We start from the raw sequence: 18,711 nt of genomic DNA, 5'->3' as shown, positions 1-18,711 counted from the left end.
GACTAAACATCATTGAGGGAATATTTTACTGGACGGGGTTGTGTGATGCTACATGCCATGTGTGGTTCCATGGTGTAATGGTTAGCACTCTGGACTTTGAATCCAATGATCCGAGTTCAAATCTCGGTGGAACCTAATCTTTATTTATATGTTCTAACCACACTTGTTCTCCAGCCTACTTTCCACAGCACAAAGAGGGAATCACAAAATGTCAGTTCTTACCTGTTGGCATGCTGTTAAAAAAACAAATATTCCCCATTTGCTGTTTTCTTTCTTGCTCACACAGGAAAATTCTATTCTAACCCTGTGTAATATCATTCATGGCATACTATTAAACATCTTGAACTTTCCAAAACCATCCCTTCTGCATCTCAAGGAGGAAGTGACCAAGAACAGTTTCTGTTCTTATGATTTGTTCTCATCGCTGTTGGCACACTATAAAACATATTAAACATTATGTTAAGTCGGTCATCGGATTGCCACAGCTTGGTTCCATGGTGTAATGGTTAGCACTCTGGACTCTGAATCCAGCGATCCGAGTTCAAATCTCGGTGGGACCTCATCTTTAGCGTTAACTCGCTTGCACGTTACCTTCCTTCAAAAACCACAAGAGTCGAATGACCAAGGAAAGCTTCTTCTTACCCTGTGTAATATCACGCATGGCATTCTATTAAACCCTCTTGAACTTTCCAATGATCTTTTGTGAGTGTGTTGCTCAGATCGTATTATAAACCATGAAACATCATGTAACAGTTTCAGTCTTTGGATACATGTAAAATGAAGACATGGTTAACATGTGACTTCTTGTTTCAGTGTCTATAACATTTGGCCCAGTAGAGGAAGCACATGGACAATCTCTTGTCTTTTCTCTCTGCCAACATCCATTTGAATAATTTCCTATTATTTGTCTCGTTCTCCTTTACAAGTCTTGCCCATTTTTGACCTTCTTTCCATTTGTACAGAAGGACAGTAAGCAGAAGACCAAACATCATTGAGGGAATATTTTACTGGACGGGGTTGTGTGATGCTACATGCCATGTGTGGTTCCATGGTGTAATGGTTAGCACTCTGGACTTTGAATCCAGTGATCCGAGTTCAAATCTCGGTGGAACCTAATCTTTATTTATACACTTGTTCTCCAGCCTACTTTCCACAGCACAAAGAGGGAATCACAAAATGTCAGTTCTTACCTGTTGGCATGCTGTTAAAAAAACAAATATTCCCCATTTGCTGTTTTCTTTCTTGCTCACACAGGAAAATTCTATTCTAACCCTGTGTAATATCATTCATGGCATACTATTAAACATCTTGAACTTTCCAAAACCATCCCTTCTGCATCTCAAGGAGGAAGTGACCAAGAACAGTTTCTGTTCTTATGACCAAGAACAGTTTCTGTTCTTATGATTTGTTCTCATCGCTGTTGGCACACTATAAAACATATTAAACATTATGTTAAGTCGGTCATCGGATTGCCACAGCTTGGTTCCATGGTGTAATGGTTAGCACTCTGGACTCTGAATCCAGCGATCCGAGTTCAAATCTCGGTGGGACCTCATCTTTAGCGTTAACTCGCTTGCACGTTACCTTCCTTCAAAAACCACAAGAGTCGAATGACCAAGGAAAGCTTCTTCTTACCCTGTGTAATATCACGCATGGCATTCTATTAAACCCTCTTGAACTTTCCAATGATCTTTTGTGAGTGTGTTGCTCAGATCGTATTATAAACCATGAAACATCATGTAACAGTTTCAGTCTTTGGATACATGTAAAATGAAGACATGGTTAACATGTGACTTCTTGTTTCAGTGTCTATAACATTTGGCCCAGTAGAGGAAGCACATGGACAATCTCTTGTCTTTTCTCTCTGCCAACATCCATTTGAATAATTTCCTATTATTTGTCTCGTTCTCCTTTACAAGTCTTGCCCATTTTTGACCTTCTTTCCATTTGTACAGAAGGACAGTAAGCAGAAGACCAAACATCATTGAGGGAATATTTTACTGGACGGGGTTGTGTGATGCTACATGCCATGTGTGGTTCCATGGTGTAATGGTTAGCACTCTGGACTTTGAATCCAGTGATCCGAGTTCAAATCTCGGTGGAACCTAATCTTTATTTATATGTTCTAACCACACTTGTTCTCCACAGCACAAAGAGGGAATCACAAAATGTCAGTTCTTACCTGTTGGCATGCTGTTAAAAAAACAAATATTCCCCATTTGCTGTTTTCTTTCTTGCTCACACAGGAAAATTCTATTCTAACCCTGTGTAATATCATTCATGGCATACTATTAAACATCTTGAACTTTCCAAAACCATCCCTTCTGCATCTCAAGGAGGAAGTGACCAAGAACAGTTTCTGTTCTTATGATTTGTTCTCATCGCTGTTGGCACACTATAAAACATATTAAACATTATGTTAAGTCGGTCATCTGATTGCCACAGCTTGGTTCCATGGTGTAATGGTTAGCACTCTAGACTCTGAATCCAGCGATCCGAGTTCAAATCTCGGTGGGACCTCATCTTTAGCGTTAACTCGCTTGCACGTTACCTTCTTTCAAAAACCACAAGAGTCGAATGACCAAGGAAAGCTTCTTCTTACCCTGTGTAATATCACGCATGGCATTCTATTAAACCCTCTTGAACTTTCCAATGATCTTTTGTGAGTGTGTTGCTCAGATCGTATTATAAACCATGAAACATCATGTAACAGTTTCAGTCTTTGGATACATGTAAAATGAAGACATGGTTAACATGTGACTTCTTGTTTCAGTGTCTATAACATTTGGCCCAGTAGAGGAAGCACATGGACAATCTCTTGTCTTTTCTCTCTGCCAACATCCATTTGAATAATTTCCTATTATTTGTCTCGTTCTCCTTTACAAGTCTTGCCCATTTTTGACCTTCTTTCCATTTGTACAGAAGGACAGTAAGCAGAAGACCAAACATCATTGAGGGAATATTTTACTGGACGGGGTTGTGTGATGCTACATGCCATGTGTGGTTCCATGGTGTAATGGTTAGCACTCTGGACTTTGAATCCAGTGATCCGAGTTCAAATCTCGGTGGAACCTAATCTTTATTTATACACTTGTTCTCCAGCCTACTTTCCACAGCACAAAGAGGGAATCACAAAATGTCAGTTCTTACCTGTTGGCATGCTGTTAAAAAAACAAATATTCCCCATTTGCTGTTTTCTTTCTTGCTCACACAGGAAAATTCTATTCTAACCCTGTGTAATATCATTCATGGCATACTATTAAACATCTTGAACTTTCCAAAACCATCCCTTCTGCATCTCAAGGAGGAAGTGACCAAGAACAGTTTCTGTTCTTATGACCAAGAACAGTTTCTGTTCTTATGATTTGTTCTCATCGCTGTTGGCACACTATAAAACATATTAAACATTATGTTAAGTCGGTCATCGGATTGCCACAGCTTGGTTCCATGGTGTAATGGTTAGCACTCTGGACTCTGAATCCAGCGATCCGAGTTCAAATCTCGGTGGGACCTCATCTTTAGCGTTAACTCGCTTGCACGTTACCTTCCTTCAAAAACCACAAGAGTCGAATGACCAAGGAAAGCTTCTTCTTACCCTGTGTAATATCACGCATGGCATTCTATTAAACCCTCTTGAACTTTCCAATGATCTTTTGTGAGTGTGTTGCTCAGATCGTATTATAAACCATGAAACATCATGTAACAGTTTCAGTCTTTGGATACATGTAAAATGAAGACATGGTTAACATGTGACTTCTTGTTTCAGTGTCTATAACATTTGGCCCAGTAGAGGAAGCACATGGACAATCTCTTGTCTTTTCTCTCTGCCAACATCCATTTGAATAATTTCCTATTATTTGTCTCGTTCTCCTTTACAAGTCTTGCCCATTTTTGACCTTCTTTCCATTTGTACAGAAGGACAGTAAGCAGAAGACCAAACATCATTGAGGGAATATTTTACTAGACGGGGTTGTGTGATGCTACATGCCATGTGTGGTTCCATGGTGTAATGGTTAGCACTCTGGACTTTGAATCCAGTGATCCGAGTTCAAATCTCGGTGGAACATAATCTTTATTTATACACTTGTTCTCCAGCCTACTTTCCACAGCACAAAGAGGGAATCACAAAATGTCAGTTCTTACCTGTTGGCATGCTGTTAAAAAAACAAATATTCCCCATTTGCTGTTTTCTTTCTTGCTCACACAGGAAAATTCTATTCTAACCCTGTGTAATATCATTCATGGCATACTATTAAACATCTTGAACTTTCCAAAACCATCCCTTCTGCATCTCAAGGAGGAAGTGACCAAGAACAGTTTCTGTTCTTATGACCAAGAACAGTTTCTGTTCTTATGATTTGTTCTCATCGCTGTTGGCACACTATAAAACATATTAAACATTATGTTAAGTCGGTCATCGGATTGCCACAGCTTGGTTCCATGGTGTAATGGTTAGCACTCTGGACTCTGAATCCAGCGATCCGAGTTCAAATCTCGGTGGGACCTCATCTTTAGCGTTAACTCGCTTGCACGTTACCTTCCTTCAAAAACCACAAGAGTCGAATGACCAAGGAAAGCTTCTTCTTACCCTGTGTAATATCACGCATGGCATTCTATTAAACCCTCTTGAACTTTCCAATGATCTTTTGTGAGTGTGTTGCTCAGATCGTATTATAAACCATGAAACATCATGTAACAGTTTCAGTCTTTGGATACATGTAAAATGAAGACATGGTTAACATGTGACTTCTTGTTTCAGTGTCTATAACATTTGGCCCAGTAGAGGAAGCACATGGACAATCTCTTGTCTTTTCTCTCTGCCAACATCCATTTGAATAATTTCCTATTATTTGTCTCGTTCTCCTTTACAAGTCTTGCCCATTTTTGACCTTCTTTCCATTTGTACAGAAGGACAGTAAGCAGAAGACCAAACATCATTGAGGGAATATTTTACTAGACGGGGTTGTGTGATGCTACATGCCTTGTGTGGTTCCATGGTGTAATGGTTAGCACTCTGGACTTTGAATCCAGTGATCCGAGTTAAAATCTCGGTGGAACCTAGTCTTTATTTATATGTTCTAACCACACTTGTTCTCCAGCCTACTTTCCACAGCACAAAGAGGGAATCACAAAATGTCAGTTCTTACCTGTTGGCATGCTGTTAAAAAAACAAATATTCCCCATTTGCTGTTTTCTTTCTTGCTCACACAGGAAAATTCTATTCTAACCCTGTGTAATATCATTCATGGCATACTATTAAACATCTTGAACTTTCCAAAACCATCCCTTCTGCATCTCAAGGAGGAAGTGACCAAGAACAGTTTCTGTTCTTATGATTTGTTCTCATCGCTGTTGGCACACTATAAAACATATTAAACATTATGTTAAGTCGGTCATCAGATTGCCACAGCTTGGTTCCATGGTGTAATGGTTACCACTCTGTACTCTGAATCCAGCGATCCGAGTTCAAATCTCGGTGGGACCTCATCTTTAGCGTTAACTCGCTTGCACGTTACCTTCCTTCAAAAACCACAAGAGTCGAATGACCAAGGAAAGCTTCTTCTTACCCTGTGTAATATCACGCATGGCATTCTATTAAACCCTCTTGAACTTTCCAATGATCTTTTGTGAGTGTGTTGCTCAGATCGTATTATAAACCATGAAACATCATGTAACAGTTTCAGTCTTTGGATACATGTAAAATGAAGACATGGTTAACATGTGACTTCTTGTTTCAGTGTCTATAACATTTGGCCCAGTAGAGGAAGCACATGGACAATCTCTTGTCTTTTCTCTCTGCCAACATCCATTTGAATAATTTCCTATTATTTGTCTCGTTCTCCTTTACAAGTCTTGCCCATTTTTGACCTTCTTTCCATTTGTACAGAAGGACAGTAAGCAGAAGACCAAACATCATTGAGGGAATATTTTACTGGACGGGGTTGTGTGACGCTACATGCCATGTGTGGTTCCATGGTGTAATGGTTAGCACTCTGGACTTTGAATCCAGTGATCCGAGTTCAAATCTCGGTGGAACCTAATCTTTATTTATATGTTCTAACCACACTTGTTCTCCAGCCTACTTTCCACAGCACAAAGAGGGAATCACAAAATGTCAGTTCTTACCTGTTGGCATTCTGTTAAAAAAACAAATATTCCCCATTTGCTGTTTTCTTTCTTGCTCACACAGGAAAATTCTATTCTAACCCTGTGTAATATCATTCATGGCATACTATTAAACATCTTGAACTTTCCAAAACCATCCCTTCTGCATCTCAAGGAGGAAGTGACCAAGAACAGTTTCTGTTCTTATGATTTGTTCTCATCGCTGTTGGCACACTATAAAACATATTAAACATTATGTTAAGTCGGTCATCGGATGGCCACAGCTTGGTTCCATGGTGTAATGGTTAGCACTCTGGACTCTGAATCCAGCGATCCGAGTTCAAATCTCGGTGGGACCTCATCTTTAGCGTTAACTCGCTTGCACGTTACCTTCCTTCAAAAACCACAAGAGTCGAATGACCAAGGAAAGCTTCTTCTTACCCTGTGTAATATCACGCATGGCATTCTATTAAACCCTCTTGAACTTTCCAATGATCTTTTGTGAGTGTGTTGCTCAGATCGTATTATAAACCATGAAACATCATGTAACAGTTTCAGTCTTTGGATACATGTAAAATGAAGACATGGTTAACATGTGACTTCTTGTTTCAGTGTCTATAACATTTGGCCCAGTAGAGGAAGCACATGGACAATCTCTTGTCTTTTCTCTCTGCCAACATCCATTTGAATAATTTCCTATTATTTGTCTCGTTCTCCTTTACAAGTCTTGCCCATTTTTGACCTTCTTTCCATTTGTACAGAAGGACAGTAAGCAGAAGACCAAACATCATTGAGGGAATATTTTACTGGACGGGGTTGTGTGATGCTACATGCCATGTGTGGTTCCATGGTGTAATGGTTAGCACTCTGGACTTTGAATCCAGTGATCCGAGTTCAAATCTCGGTGGAACCTAATCTTTATTTATATGTTCTAACCACACTTGTTCTCCACAGCACAAAGAGGGAATCACAAAATGTCAGTTCTTACCTGTTGGCATGCTGTTAAAAAAACAAATATTCCCCATTTGCTGTTTTCTTTCTTGCTCACACAGGAAAATTCTATTCTAACCCTGTGTAATATCATTCATGGCATACTATTAAACATCTTGAACTTTCCAAAACCATCCCTTCTGCATCTCAAGGAGGAAGTGACCAAGAACAGTTTCTGTTCTTATGATTTGTTCTCATCGCTGTTGGCACACTATAAAACATATTAAACATTATGTTAAGTCGGTCATCTGATTGCCACAGCTTGGTTCCATGGTGTAATGGTTAGCACTCTAGACTCTGAATCCAGCGATCCGAGTTCAAATCTCGGTGGGACCTCATCTTTAGCGTTAACTCGCTTGCACGTTACCTTCTTTCAAAAACCACAAGAGTCGAATGACCAAGGAAAGCTTCTTCTTACCCTGTGTAATATCACGCATGGCATTCTATTAAACCCTCTTGAACTTTCCAATGATCTTTTGTGAGTGTGTTGCTCAGATCGTATTATAAACCATGAAACATCATGTAACAGTTTCAGTCTTTGGATACATGTAAAATGAAGACATGGTTAACATGTGACTTCTTGTTTCAGTGTCTATAACATTTGGCCCAGTAGAGGAAGCACATGGACAATCTCTTGTCTTTTCTCTCTGCCAACATCCATTTGAATAATTTCCTATTATTTGTCTCGTTCTCCTTTACAAGTCTTGCCCATTTTTGACCTTCTTTCCATTTGTACAGAAGGACAGTAAGCAGAAGACCAAACATCATTGAGGGAATATTTTACTGGACGGGGTTGTGTGATGCTACATGCCATGTGTGGTTCCATGGTGTAATGGTTAGCACTCTGGACTTTGAATCCAGTGATCCGAGTTCAAATCTCGGTGGAACCTAATCTTTATTTATACACTTGTTCTCCAGCCTACTTTCCACAGCACAAAGAGGGAATCACAAAATGTCAGTTCTTACCTGTTGGCATGCTGTTAAAAAAACAAATATTCCCCATTTGCTGTTTTCTTTCTTGCTCACACAGGAAAATTCTATTCTAACCCTGTGTAATATCATTCATGGCATACTATTAAACATCTTGAACTTTCCAAAACCATCCCTTCTGCATCTCAAGGAGGAAGTGACCAAGAACAGTTTCTGTTCTTATGACCAAGAACAGTTTCTGTTCTTATGATTTGTTCTCATCGCTGTTGGCACACTATAAAACATATTAAACATTATGTTAAGTCGGTCATCGGATTGCCACAGCTTGGTTCCATGGTGTAATGGTTAGCACTCTGGACTCTGAATCCAGCGATCCGAGTTCAAATCTCGGTGGGACCTCATCTTTAGCGTTAACTCGCTTGCACGTTACCTTCCTTCAAAAACCACAAGAGTCGAATGACCAAGGAAAGCTTCTTCTTACCCTGTGTAATATCACGCATGGCATTCTATTAAACCCTCTTGAACTTTCCAATGATCTTTTGTGAGTGTGTTGCTCAGATCGTATTATAAACCATGAAACATCATGTAACAGTTTCAGTCTTTGGATACATGTAAAATGAAGACATGGTTAACATGTGACTTCTTGTTTCAGTGTCTATAACATTTGGCCCAGTAGAGGAAGCACATGGACAATCTCTTGTCTTTTCTCTCTGCCAACATCCATTTGAATAATTTCCTATTATTTGTCTCGTTCTCCTTTACAAGTCTTGCCCATTTTTGACCTTCTTTCCATTTGTACAGAAGGACAGTAAGCAGAAGACCAAACATCATTGAGGGAATATTTTACTAGACGGGGTTGTGTGATGCTACATGCCATGTGTGGTTCCATGGTGTAATGGTTAGCACTCTGGACTTTGAATCCAGTGATCCGAGTTCAAATCTCGGTGGAACATAATCTTTATTTATACACTTGTTCTCCAGCCTACTTTCCACAGCACAAAGAGGGAATCACAAAATGTCAGTTCTTACCTGTTGGCATGCTGTTAAAAAAACAAATATTCCCCATTTGCTGTTTTCTTTCTTGCTCACACAGGAAAATTCTATTCTAACCCTGTGTAATATCATTCATGGCATACTATTAAACATCTTGAACTTTCCAAAACCATCCCTTCTGCATCTCAAGGAGGAAGTGACCAAGAACAGTTTCTGTTCTTATGACCAAGAACAGTTTCTGTTCTTATGATTTGTTCTCATCGCTGTTGGCACACTATAAAACATATTAAACATTATGTTAAGTCGGTCATCAGATTGCCACAGCTTGGTTCCATGGTGTAATGGTTACCACTCTGTACTCTGAATCCAGCGATCCGAGTTCAAAGCTCGGTGGGACCTCATCTTTAGCGTTAACTCGCTTGCACGTTACCTTCCTTCAAAAACCACAAGAGTCGAATGACCAAGGAAAGCTTCTTCTTACCCTGTGTAATATCACGCATGGCATTCTATTAAACCCTCTTGAACTTTCCAATGATCTTTTGTGAGTGTGTTGCTCAGATCGTATTATAAACCATGAAACATCATGTAACAGTTTCAGTCTTTGGATACATGTAAAATGAAGACATGGTTAACATGTGACTTCTTGTTTCAGTGTCTATAACATTTGGCCCAGTAGAGGAAGCACATGGACAATCTCTTGTCTTTTCTCTCTGCCAACATCCATTTGAATAATTTCCTATTATTTGTCTCGTTCTCCTTTACAAGTCTTGCCCATTTTTGACCTTCTTTCCATTTGTACAGAAGGACAGTAAGCAGAAGACCAAACATCATTGAGGGAATATTTTACTGGACGGGGTTGTGTGATGCTACATGCCATGTGTGGTTCCATGGTGTAATGGTTAGCACTCTGGACTTTGAATCCAGTGATCCGAGTTCAAATCTCGGTGGAACCTAACCTTTATTTATATGTTCTAACCACACTTGTTCTCCAGCCTACTTTCCACAGCACAAAGAGGGAATCACAAAATGTCAGTTCTTACCTGTTGGCATGCTGTTAAAAAAACAAATATTCCCCATTTGCTGTTTTCTTTCTTGCTCACACAGGAAAATTCTATTCTAACCCTGTGTAATATCATTCATGGCATACTATTAAACATCTTGAACTTTCCAAAACCATCCCTTCTGCATCTCAAGGAGGAAGTGACCAAGAACAGTTTCTGTTCTTATGACCAAGAACAGTTTCTGTTCTTATGATTTGTTCTCATCGCTGTTGGCACACTATAAAACATATTAAACATTATGTTAAGTCGGTCATCTGATTGCCACAGCTTGGTTCCATGGTGTAATGGTTAGCACTCTGGACTCTGAATCCAGCGATCCGAGTTCAAATCTCGGTGGGACCTCATCTTTAGCGTTAACTCGCTTGCACGTTACCTTCTTTCAAAAACCACAAGAGTCGAATGACCAAGGAAAGCTTCTTCTTACCCTGTGTAATATCACGCATGGCATTCTATTAAACCCTCTTGAACTTTCCAATGATCTTTTGTGAGTGTGTTGCTCAGATCGTATTATAAACCATGAAACATCATGTAACAGTTTCAGTCTTTGGATACATGTAAAATGAAGACATGGTTAACATGTGACTTCTTGTTTCAGTGTCTATAACATTTGGCCCAGTAGAGGAAGCACATGGACAATCTCTTGTCTTTTCTCTCTGCCAACATCCATTTGAATAATTTCCTATTATTTGTCTCGTTCTCCTTTACAAGTCTTGCCCATTTTTGACCTTCTTTCCATTTGTACAGAAGGACAGTAAGCAGAAGACCAAACATCATTGAGGGAATATTTTACTGGACGGGGTTGTGTGATGCTACATGCCATGTGTGGTTCCATGGTGTAATGGTTAGCACTCTGGACTTTGAATCCAGTGATCCGAGTTCAAATCTCGGTGGAACCTAGTCTTTATTTATATGTTCTAACCACACTTGTTCTCCAGCCTACTTTCCACAGCACAAAGAGGGAATCACAAAATGTCAGTTCTTACCTGTTGGCATGCTGTTAAAAAAACAAATATTCCCCATTTGCTGTTTTCTTTCTTGCTCACACAGGAAAATTCTATTCTAACCCTGTGTAATATCATTCATGGCATACTATTAAACATCTTGAACTTTCCAAAACCATCCCTTCTGCATCTCAAGGAGGAAGTGACCAAGAACAGTTTCTGTTCTTATGACCAAGAACAGTTTCTGTTCTTATGATTTGTTCTCATCGCTGTTGGCACACTATAAAACATATTAAACATTATGTTAAGTCGGTCATCAGATTGCCACAGCTTGGTTCCATGGTGTAATGGTTAGCACTCTGGACTCTGAATCCAGCGATCCGAGTTCAAATCTCGGTGGGACCTCATCTTTAGCGTTAACTCGCTTGCACGTTACCTTCTTTCAAAAACCACAAGAGTCGAATGACCAAGGAAAGCTTCTTCTTACCCTGTGTAATATCACGCATGGCATTCTATTAAACCCTCTTGAACTTTCCAATGATCTTTTGTGAGTGTGTTGCTCAGATCGTATTATAAACCATGAAACATCATGTAACAGTTTCAGTCTTTGGATACATGTAAAATGAAGACATGGTTAACATGTGACTTCTTGTTTCAGTGTCTATAACATTTGGCCCAGTAGAGGAAGCACATGGACAATCTCTTGTCTTTTCTCTCTGCCAACATCCATTTGAATAATTTCCTATTATTTGTCTCGTTCTCCTTTACAAGTCTTGCCCATTTTTGACCTTCTTTCCATTTGTACAGAAGGACAGTAAGCAGAAGACCAAACATCATTGAGGGAATATTTTACTGGACGGGGTTGTGTGATGCTACATGCCATGTGTGGTTCCATGGTGTAATGGTTAGCACTCTGGACTTTGAATCCAGTGATCCGAGTTCAAATCTCGGTGGAACCTAATCTTTATTTATATGTTCTAACCATATGTTCTCCAGCCTACTTTCCACAGCACAAAGAGGGAATCACAAAATGTCAGTTCTTACCTGTTGGCATGCTGTTAAAAAAACAAATATTCCCCATTTGCTGTTTTCTTTCTTGCTCACACAGGAAAATTCTATTCTAACCCTGTGTAATATCATTCATGGCATACTATTAAACATCTTGAACTTTCCAAAACCATCCCTTCTGCATCTCAAGGAGGAAGTGACCAAGAACAGTTTCTGTTCTTATGATTTGTTCTCATCGCTGTTGGCACACTATAAAACATATGAAACATTATGTTAAGTCGGTCATCGGACTGCCACAGCTTGGTTCCATGGTGTAATGGTTAGCACTCTGGACTCTGAATCCAGCGATCCGAGTTCAAATCTCGGTGGGACCTCATCTTTAGCGTTAACTCGCTTGCACGTTACCTTCTTTCAAAAACCACAAGAGTCGAATGACCAAGGAAAGCTTCTTCTTACCCTGTGTAATATCACGCATGGCATTCTATTAAACCCTCTTGAACTTTCCAATGATCTTTTGTGAGTGTGTTGCTCAGATCGTATTATAAACCATGAAACATCATGTAACAGTTTCAGTCTTTGGATACATGTAAAATGAAGACATGGTTAACATGTGACTTCTTGTTTCAGTGTCTATAACATTTGGCCCAGTAGAGGAAGCACATGGACAATCTCTTGTCTTTTCTCTCTGCCAACATCCATTTGAATAATTTCCTATTATTTGTCTCGTTCTCCTTTACAAGTCTTGCCCATTTTTGACCTTCTTTCCATTTGTACAGAAGGACAGTAAGCAGAAGACCAAACATCATTGAGGGAATATTTTACTGGACGGGGTTGTGTGATGCTACATGCCATGTGTGGTTCCATGGTGTAATGGTTAGCACTCTGGACTTTGAATCCAGTGATCCGAGTTCAAATCTCGGTGGAACCTAATCTTTATTTATACACTTGTTCTCCAGCCTACTTTCCACAGCACAAAGAGGGAATCACAAAATGTCAGTTCTTACCTGTTGGCATGCTGTTAAAAAAACAAATATTCCCCATTTGCTGTTTTCTTTCTTGCTCACACAGGAAAATTCTATTCTAACCCTGTGTAATATCATTCATGGCATACTATTAAACATCTTGAACTTTCCAAAACCATCCCTTCTGCATCTCAAGGAGGAAGTGACCAAGAACAGTTTCTGTTCTTATGACCAAGAACAGTTTCTGTTCTTATGATTTGTTCTCATCGCTGTTGGCACACTATAAAACATATTAAACATTATGTTAAGTCGGTCATCGGATTGCCACAGCTTGGTTCCATGGTGTAATGGTTAGCACTCTGGACTCTGAATCCAGCGATCCGAGTTCAAATCTCGGTGGGACCTCATCTTTAGCGTTAACTCGCTTGCACGTTACCTTCCTTCAAAAACCACAAGAGTCGAATGACCAAGGAAAGCTTCTTCTTACCCTGTGTAATATCACGCATGGCATTCTATTAAACCCTCTTGAACTTTCCAATGATCTTTTGTGAGTGTGTTGCTCAGATCGTATTATAAACCATGAAACATCATGTAACAGTTTCAGTCTTTGGATACATGTAAAATGAAGACATGGTTAACATGTGACTTCTTGTTTCAGTGTCTATAACATTTGGCCCAGTAGAGGAAGCACATGGACAATCTCTTGTCTTTTCTCTCTGCCAACATCCATTTGAATAATTTCCTATTATTTGTCTCGTTCTCCTTTACAAGTCTTGCCCATTTTTGACCTTCTTTCCATTTGTACAGAAGGACAGTAAGCAGAAGACCAAACATCATTGAGGGAATATTTTACTAGACGGGGTTGTGTGATGCTACATGCCATGTGTGGTTCCATGGTGTAATGGTTAGCACTCTGGACTTTGAATCCAGTGATCCGAGTTCAAATCTCGGTGGAACATAATCTTTATTTATACACTTGTTCTCCAGCCTACTTTCCACAGCACAAAGAGGGAATCACAAAATGTCAGTTCTTACCTGTTGGCATGCTGTTAAAAAAACAAATATTCCCCATTTGCTGTTTTCTTTCTTGCTCACACAGGAAAATTCTATTCTAACCCTGTGTAATATCATTCATGGCATACTATTAAACATCTTGAACTTTCCAAAACCATCCCTTCTGCATCTCAAGGAGGAAGTGACCAAGAACAGTTTCTGTTCTTATGACCAAGAACAGTTTCTGTTCTTATGATTTGTTCTCATCGCTGTTGGCACACTATAAAACATATTAAACATTATGTTAAGTCGGTCATCAGATTGCCACAGCTTGGTTCCATGGTGTAATGGTTACCACTCTGTACTCTGAATCCAGCGATCCGAGTTCAAAGCTCGGTGGGACCTCATCTTTAGCGTTAACTCGCTTGCACGTTACCTTCCTTCAAAAACCACAAGAGTCGAATGACCAAGGAAAGCTTCTTCTTACCCTGTGTAATATCACGCATGGCATTCTATTAAACCCTCTTGAACTTTCCAATGATCTTTTGTGAGTGTGTTGCTCAGATCGTATTATAAACCATGAAACATCATGTAACAGTTTCAGTCTTTGGATACATGTAAAATGAAGACATGGTTAACATGTGACTTCTTGTTTCAGTGTCTATAACATTTGGCCCAGTAGAGGAAGCACATGGACAATCTCTTGTCTTTTCTCTCTGCCAACATCCATTTGAATAATTTCCTATTATTTGTCTCGTTCTCCTTTACAAGTCTTGCCCATTTTTGACCTTCTTTCCATTTGTACAGAAGGACAGTAAGCAGAAGACCAAACATCATTGAGGGAATATTTTACTGGACGGGGTTGTGTGATGCTACATGCCATGTGTGGTTCCATGGTGTAATGGTTAGCACTCTGGACTTTGAATCCAGTGATCCGAGTTCAAATCTCGGTGGAACCTAACCTTTATTTATATGTTCTAACCACACTTGTTCTCCAGCCTACTTTCCACAGCACAAAGAGGGAATCACAAAATGTCAGTTCTTACCTGTTGGCATGCTGTTAAAAAAACAAATATTCCCCATTTGCTGTTTTCTTTCTTGCTCACACAGGAAAATTCTATTCTAACCCTGTGTAATATCATTCATGGCATACTATTAAACATCTTGAACTTTCCAAAACCATCCCTTCTGCATCTCAAGGAGGAAGTGACCAAGAACAGTTTCTGTTCTTATGACCAAGAACAGTTTCTGTTCTTATGATTTGTTCTCATCGCTGTTGGCACACTATAAAACATATTAAACATTATGTTAAGTCGGTCATCTGATTGCCACAGCTTGGTTCCATGGTGTAATGGTTAGCACTCTGGACTCTGAATCCAGCGATCCGAGTTCAAATCTCGGTGGGACCTCATCTTTAGCGTTAACTCGCTTGCACGTTACCTTCTTTCAAAAACCACAAGAGTCGAATGACCAAGGAAAGCTTCTTCTTACCCTGTGTAATATCACGCATGGCATTCTATTAAACCCTCTTGAACTTTCCAATGATCTTTTGTGAGTGTGTTGCTCAGATCGTATTATAAACCATGAAACATCATGTAACAGTTTCAGTCTTTGGATACATGTAAAATGAAGACATGGTTAACATGTGACTTCTTGTTTCAGTGTCTATAACATTTGGCCCAGTAGAGGAAGCACATGGACAATCTCTTGTCTTTTCTCTCTGCCAACATCCATTTGAATAATTTCCTATTATTTGTCTCGTTCTCCTTTACAAGTCTTGCCCATTTTTGACCTTCTTTCCATTTGTACAGAAGGACAGTAAGCAGAAGACCAAACATCATTGAGGGAATATTTTACTGGACGGGGTTGTGTGATGCTACATGCCATGTGTGGTTCCATGGTGTAATGGTTAGCACTCTGGACTTTGAATCCAGTGATCCGAGTTCAAATCTCGGTGGAACCTAGTCTTTATTTATATGTTCTAACCACACTTGTTCTCCAGCCTACTTTCCACAGCACAAAGAGGGAATCACAAAATGTCAGTTCTTACCTGTTGGCATGCTGTTAAAAAAACAAATATTCCCCATTTGCTGTTTTCTTTCTTGCTCACACAGGAAAATTCTATTCTAACCCTGTGTAATATCATTCATGGCATACTATTAAACATCTTGAACTTTCCAAAACCATCCCTTCTGCATCTCAAGGAGGAAGTGACCAAGAACAGTTTCTGTTCTTATGACCAAGAACAGTTTCTGTTCTTATGATTTGTTCTCATCGCTGTTGGCACACTATAAAACATATTAAACATTATGTTAAGTCGGTCATCAGATTGCCACAGCTTGGTTCCATGGTGTAATGGTTAGCACTCTGGACTCTGAATCCAGCGATCCGAGTTCAAATCTCGGTGGGACCTCATCTTTAGCGTTAACTCGCTTGCACGTTACCTTCTTTCAAAAACCACAAGAGTCGAATGACCAAGGAAAGCTTCTTCTTACCCTGTGTAATATCACGCATGGCATTCTATTAAACCCTCTTGAACTTTCCAATGATCTTTTGTGAGTGTGTTGCTCAGATCGTATTATAAACCATGAAACATCATGTAACAGTTTCAGTCTTTGGATACATGTAAAATGAAGACATGGTTAACATGTGACTTCTTGTTTCAGTGTCTATAACATTTGGCCCAGTAGAGGAAGCACATGGACAATCTCTTGTCTTTTCTCTCTGCCAACATCCATTTGAATAATTTCCTATTATTTGTCTCGTTCTCCTTTACAAGTCTTGCCCATTTTTGACCTTCTTTCCATTTGTACAGAAGGACAGTAAGCAGAAGACCAAACATCATTGAGGGAATATTTTACTGGACGGGGTTGTGTGATGCTACATGCCATGTGTGGTTCCATGGTGTAATGGTTAGCACTCTGGACTTTGAATCCAGTGATCCGAGTTCAAATCTCGGTGGAACCTAATCTTTATTTATATGTTCTAACCATATGTTCTCCAGCCTACTTTCCACAGCACAAAGAGGGAATCACAAAATGTCAGTTCTTACCTGTTGGCATGCTGTTAAAAAAACAAATATTCCCCATTTGCTGTTTTCTTTCTTGCTCACACAGGAAAATTCTATTCTAACCCTGTGTAATATCATTCATGGCATACTATTAAACATCTTGAACTTTCCAAAACCATCCCTTCTGCATCTCAAGGAGGAAGTGACCAAGAACAGTTTCTGTTCTTATGATTTGTTCTCATCGCTGTTGGCACACTATAAAACATATGAAACATTATGTTAAGTCGGTCATCGGACTGCCACAGCTTGGTTCCATGGTGTAATGGTTAGCACTCTGGACTCTGAATCCAGCGATCCGAGTTCAAATCTCGGTGGGACCTCATCTTTAGCGTTAACTCGCTTGCACGTTACCTTCTTTCAAAAACCACAAGAGTCGAATGACCAAGGAAAGCTTCTTCTTACCCTGTGTAATATCACGCATGGCATTCTATTAAACCCTCTTGAACTTTCCAATGATCTTTTGTGAGTGTGTTGCTCAGATCGTATTATAAACCATGAAACATCATGTAACAGTTTCAGTCTTTGGATACATGTAAAATGAAGACATGGTTAACATGTGACTTCTTGTTTCAGTGTCTATAACATTTGGCCCAGTAGAGGAAGCACATGGACAATCTCTTGTCTTTTCTCTCTGCCAACATCCATTTGAATAATTTCCTATTATTTGTCTCGTTCTCCTTTACAAGTCTTGCCCATTTTTGACCTTCTTTCCATTTGTACAGAAGGACAGTAAGCAGAAGACCAAACATCATTGAGGGAATATTTTACTGGACGGGGTTGTGTGATGCTACATGCCATGTGTGGTTCCATGGTGTAATGGTTAGCACTCTGGACTTTGAATCCAGTGATCCGAGTTCAAATCTCGGTGGAACCTAATCTTTATTTATATGTTCTAACCACACTTGTTCTCCAGCCTACTTTCCACAGCACAAAGAGGGAATCACAAAATGTCAGTTCTTACCTGTTGGCATGCTGTTAAAAAAACAAATATTCCCCATTTGCTGTTTTCTTTCTTGCTCACACAGGAAAATTCTATTCTAACCCTGTGTAATATCATTCATGGCATACTATTAAACATCTTGAACTTTCCAAAACCATCCCTTCTGCATCTCAAGGAGGAAGTGACCAAGAACAGTTTCTGTTCTTATGATTTGTTCTCATCGCTGTTGGCACACTATAAAACATATTAAACATTATATTAAGTCGGTCATCAGACAGCCACAGCTTGGTTCCATGGTGTAACGGTTAGCACTCTGGAATCTGAATCCAGAGATCCGAGTTCAAATCTCAGTGGAACCTGTGTTTATGTACCTTTTAGCTTGCGTGCAACCTTCCCTTCTGCATCTCGAGGAGGAAGTGACCAAGAACAGTTTCTGTTCTTATAATTTGTTCTCATCGCTGGTGGCACACTATATAACATATGAAACCTTAGGATGTTGTTTTGTCACATCCAATCATGAAACTGCTATAAATCATCCCCCGTTTCCATCTTTATCTACATGTAAAATGAAGCCATATAAGCCTGTGTACCTATGGCACTTACCATGGCCAGATTGAGATGGATGGATTTTGTTTCAACTTGAACCCTCTGGACACTGGCTTGTCTCACGTTGATCTTGAGCTGTAGATAATGTTTCACTTCAAGTGAAATGGAGTTA

At 39.6% G+C, this 18,711-nt stretch overlaps 35 non-coding genes across 35 annotated transcripts; all 35 read left to right on the top strand.

The window, feature by feature from the left end:
* The first annotated feature begins 63 nt into the window (after window positions 1–63).
* On the top strand, window positions 64–135 carry TRNAQ-UUG (transfer RNA glutamine (anticodon UUG)). Its single transcript has one exon. It is a non-coding gene; the product is annotated as a tRNA-Gln (tRNA).
* Window positions 136–488: 353 nt separating this feature from the next.
* On the top strand, window positions 489–560 carry TRNAQ-CUG (transfer RNA glutamine (anticodon CUG)). The gene has a single exon. It is a non-coding gene; the product is annotated as a tRNA-Gln (tRNA).
* Window positions 561–1,042: 482 nt separating this feature from the next.
* Window positions 1,043–1,114, top strand: TRNAQ-UUG (transfer RNA glutamine (anticodon UUG)). The gene has a single exon. It is a non-coding gene; the product is annotated as a tRNA-Gln (tRNA).
* Window positions 1,115–1,481: 367 nt separating this feature from the next.
* Window positions 1,482–1,553, top strand: TRNAQ-CUG (transfer RNA glutamine (anticodon CUG)). Its single transcript has one exon. It is a non-coding gene; the product is annotated as a tRNA-Gln (tRNA).
* Window positions 1,554–2,035: 482 nt separating this feature from the next.
* On the top strand, window positions 2,036–2,107 carry TRNAQ-UUG (transfer RNA glutamine (anticodon UUG)). The gene has a single exon. It is a non-coding gene; the product is annotated as a tRNA-Gln (tRNA).
* Window positions 2,108–2,448: 341 nt separating this feature from the next.
* On the top strand, window positions 2,449–2,520 carry TRNAQ-CUG (transfer RNA glutamine (anticodon CUG)). The gene has a single exon. It is a non-coding gene; the product is annotated as a tRNA-Gln (tRNA).
* Window positions 2,521–3,002: 482 nt separating this feature from the next.
* Window positions 3,003–3,074, top strand: TRNAQ-UUG (transfer RNA glutamine (anticodon UUG)). The gene has a single exon. It is a non-coding gene; the product is annotated as a tRNA-Gln (tRNA).
* Window positions 3,075–3,441: 367 nt separating this feature from the next.
* TRNAQ-CUG (transfer RNA glutamine (anticodon CUG)) lies at window positions 3,442–3,513 on the top strand. The gene has a single exon. It is a non-coding gene; the product is annotated as a tRNA-Gln (tRNA).
* Window positions 3,514–3,995: 482 nt separating this feature from the next.
* On the top strand, window positions 3,996–4,067 carry TRNAQ-UUG (transfer RNA glutamine (anticodon UUG)). The gene has a single exon. It is a non-coding gene; the product is annotated as a tRNA-Gln (tRNA).
* A 367-nt stretch (window positions 4,068–4,434) lies between these two features.
* On the top strand, window positions 4,435–4,506 carry TRNAQ-CUG (transfer RNA glutamine (anticodon CUG)). Its single transcript has one exon. It is a non-coding gene; the product is annotated as a tRNA-Gln (tRNA).
* Window positions 4,507–4,988: 482 nt separating this feature from the next.
* TRNAQ-UUG (transfer RNA glutamine (anticodon UUG)) lies at window positions 4,989–5,060 on the top strand. Its single transcript has one exon. It is a non-coding gene; the product is annotated as a tRNA-Gln (tRNA).
* Window positions 5,061–5,967: 907 nt separating this feature from the next.
* TRNAQ-UUG (transfer RNA glutamine (anticodon UUG)) lies at window positions 5,968–6,039 on the top strand. The gene has a single exon. It is a non-coding gene; the product is annotated as a tRNA-Gln (tRNA).
* Window positions 6,040–6,392: 353 nt separating this feature from the next.
* Window positions 6,393–6,464, top strand: TRNAQ-CUG (transfer RNA glutamine (anticodon CUG)). The gene has a single exon. It is a non-coding gene; the product is annotated as a tRNA-Gln (tRNA).
* A 482-nt stretch (window positions 6,465–6,946) lies between these two features.
* Window positions 6,947–7,018, top strand: TRNAQ-UUG (transfer RNA glutamine (anticodon UUG)). Its single transcript has one exon. It is a non-coding gene; the product is annotated as a tRNA-Gln (tRNA).
* Window positions 7,019–7,359: 341 nt separating this feature from the next.
* TRNAQ-CUG (transfer RNA glutamine (anticodon CUG)) lies at window positions 7,360–7,431 on the top strand. The gene has a single exon. It is a non-coding gene; the product is annotated as a tRNA-Gln (tRNA).
* A 482-nt stretch (window positions 7,432–7,913) lies between these two features.
* TRNAQ-UUG (transfer RNA glutamine (anticodon UUG)) lies at window positions 7,914–7,985 on the top strand. The gene has a single exon. It is a non-coding gene; the product is annotated as a tRNA-Gln (tRNA).
* A 367-nt stretch (window positions 7,986–8,352) lies between these two features.
* Window positions 8,353–8,424, top strand: TRNAQ-CUG (transfer RNA glutamine (anticodon CUG)). Its single transcript has one exon. It is a non-coding gene; the product is annotated as a tRNA-Gln (tRNA).
* A 482-nt stretch (window positions 8,425–8,906) lies between these two features.
* On the top strand, window positions 8,907–8,978 carry TRNAQ-UUG (transfer RNA glutamine (anticodon UUG)). Its single transcript has one exon. It is a non-coding gene; the product is annotated as a tRNA-Gln (tRNA).
* A 921-nt stretch (window positions 8,979–9,899) lies between these two features.
* Window positions 9,900–9,971, top strand: TRNAQ-UUG (transfer RNA glutamine (anticodon UUG)). Its single transcript has one exon. It is a non-coding gene; the product is annotated as a tRNA-Gln (tRNA).
* Window positions 9,972–10,349: 378 nt separating this feature from the next.
* On the top strand, window positions 10,350–10,421 carry TRNAQ-CUG (transfer RNA glutamine (anticodon CUG)). The gene has a single exon. It is a non-coding gene; the product is annotated as a tRNA-Gln (tRNA).
* Window positions 10,422–10,903: 482 nt separating this feature from the next.
* On the top strand, window positions 10,904–10,975 carry TRNAQ-UUG (transfer RNA glutamine (anticodon UUG)). The gene has a single exon. It is a non-coding gene; the product is annotated as a tRNA-Gln (tRNA).
* A 378-nt stretch (window positions 10,976–11,353) lies between these two features.
* On the top strand, window positions 11,354–11,425 carry TRNAQ-CUG (transfer RNA glutamine (anticodon CUG)). Its single transcript has one exon. It is a non-coding gene; the product is annotated as a tRNA-Gln (tRNA).
* A 482-nt stretch (window positions 11,426–11,907) lies between these two features.
* On the top strand, window positions 11,908–11,979 carry TRNAQ-UUG (transfer RNA glutamine (anticodon UUG)). Its single transcript has one exon. It is a non-coding gene; the product is annotated as a tRNA-Gln (tRNA).
* A 351-nt stretch (window positions 11,980–12,330) lies between these two features.
* TRNAQ-CUG (transfer RNA glutamine (anticodon CUG)) lies at window positions 12,331–12,402 on the top strand. The gene has a single exon. It is a non-coding gene; the product is annotated as a tRNA-Gln (tRNA).
* Window positions 12,403–12,884: 482 nt separating this feature from the next.
* TRNAQ-UUG (transfer RNA glutamine (anticodon UUG)) lies at window positions 12,885–12,956 on the top strand. Its single transcript has one exon. It is a non-coding gene; the product is annotated as a tRNA-Gln (tRNA).
* A 367-nt stretch (window positions 12,957–13,323) lies between these two features.
* TRNAQ-CUG (transfer RNA glutamine (anticodon CUG)) lies at window positions 13,324–13,395 on the top strand. Its single transcript has one exon. It is a non-coding gene; the product is annotated as a tRNA-Gln (tRNA).
* Window positions 13,396–13,877: 482 nt separating this feature from the next.
* Window positions 13,878–13,949, top strand: TRNAQ-UUG (transfer RNA glutamine (anticodon UUG)). The gene has a single exon. It is a non-coding gene; the product is annotated as a tRNA-Gln (tRNA).
* A 921-nt stretch (window positions 13,950–14,870) lies between these two features.
* Window positions 14,871–14,942, top strand: TRNAQ-UUG (transfer RNA glutamine (anticodon UUG)). The gene has a single exon. It is a non-coding gene; the product is annotated as a tRNA-Gln (tRNA).
* A 378-nt stretch (window positions 14,943–15,320) lies between these two features.
* Window positions 15,321–15,392, top strand: TRNAQ-CUG (transfer RNA glutamine (anticodon CUG)). The gene has a single exon. It is a non-coding gene; the product is annotated as a tRNA-Gln (tRNA).
* Window positions 15,393–15,874: 482 nt separating this feature from the next.
* TRNAQ-UUG (transfer RNA glutamine (anticodon UUG)) lies at window positions 15,875–15,946 on the top strand. The gene has a single exon. It is a non-coding gene; the product is annotated as a tRNA-Gln (tRNA).
* Window positions 15,947–16,324: 378 nt separating this feature from the next.
* Window positions 16,325–16,396, top strand: TRNAQ-CUG (transfer RNA glutamine (anticodon CUG)). The gene has a single exon. It is a non-coding gene; the product is annotated as a tRNA-Gln (tRNA).
* A 482-nt stretch (window positions 16,397–16,878) lies between these two features.
* Window positions 16,879–16,950, top strand: TRNAQ-UUG (transfer RNA glutamine (anticodon UUG)). The gene has a single exon. It is a non-coding gene; the product is annotated as a tRNA-Gln (tRNA).
* Window positions 16,951–17,301: 351 nt separating this feature from the next.
* On the top strand, window positions 17,302–17,373 carry TRNAQ-CUG (transfer RNA glutamine (anticodon CUG)). The gene has a single exon. It is a non-coding gene; the product is annotated as a tRNA-Gln (tRNA).
* Window positions 17,374–17,855: 482 nt separating this feature from the next.
* On the top strand, window positions 17,856–17,927 carry TRNAQ-UUG (transfer RNA glutamine (anticodon UUG)). Its single transcript has one exon. It is a non-coding gene; the product is annotated as a tRNA-Gln (tRNA).
* A 353-nt stretch (window positions 17,928–18,280) lies between these two features.
* On the top strand, window positions 18,281–18,352 carry TRNAQ-CUG (transfer RNA glutamine (anticodon CUG)). The gene has a single exon. It is a non-coding gene; the product is annotated as a tRNA-Gln (tRNA).
* Window positions 18,353–18,711: the final 359 nt, after the last annotated feature.

The sequence above is a fragment of the Spea bombifrons genome, chromosome 1, assembly GCF_027358695.1.
Source record: "Spea bombifrons isolate aSpeBom1 chromosome 1, aSpeBom1.2.pri, whole genome shotgun sequence".
NCBI lineage: Eukaryota > Metazoa > Chordata > Amphibia > Anura > Pelobatidae > Spea > Spea bombifrons.
The sequence above is the reverse complement of the archived record's forward strand: the minus strand, read 5'-3'. Positions and strand labels throughout refer to the sequence as shown.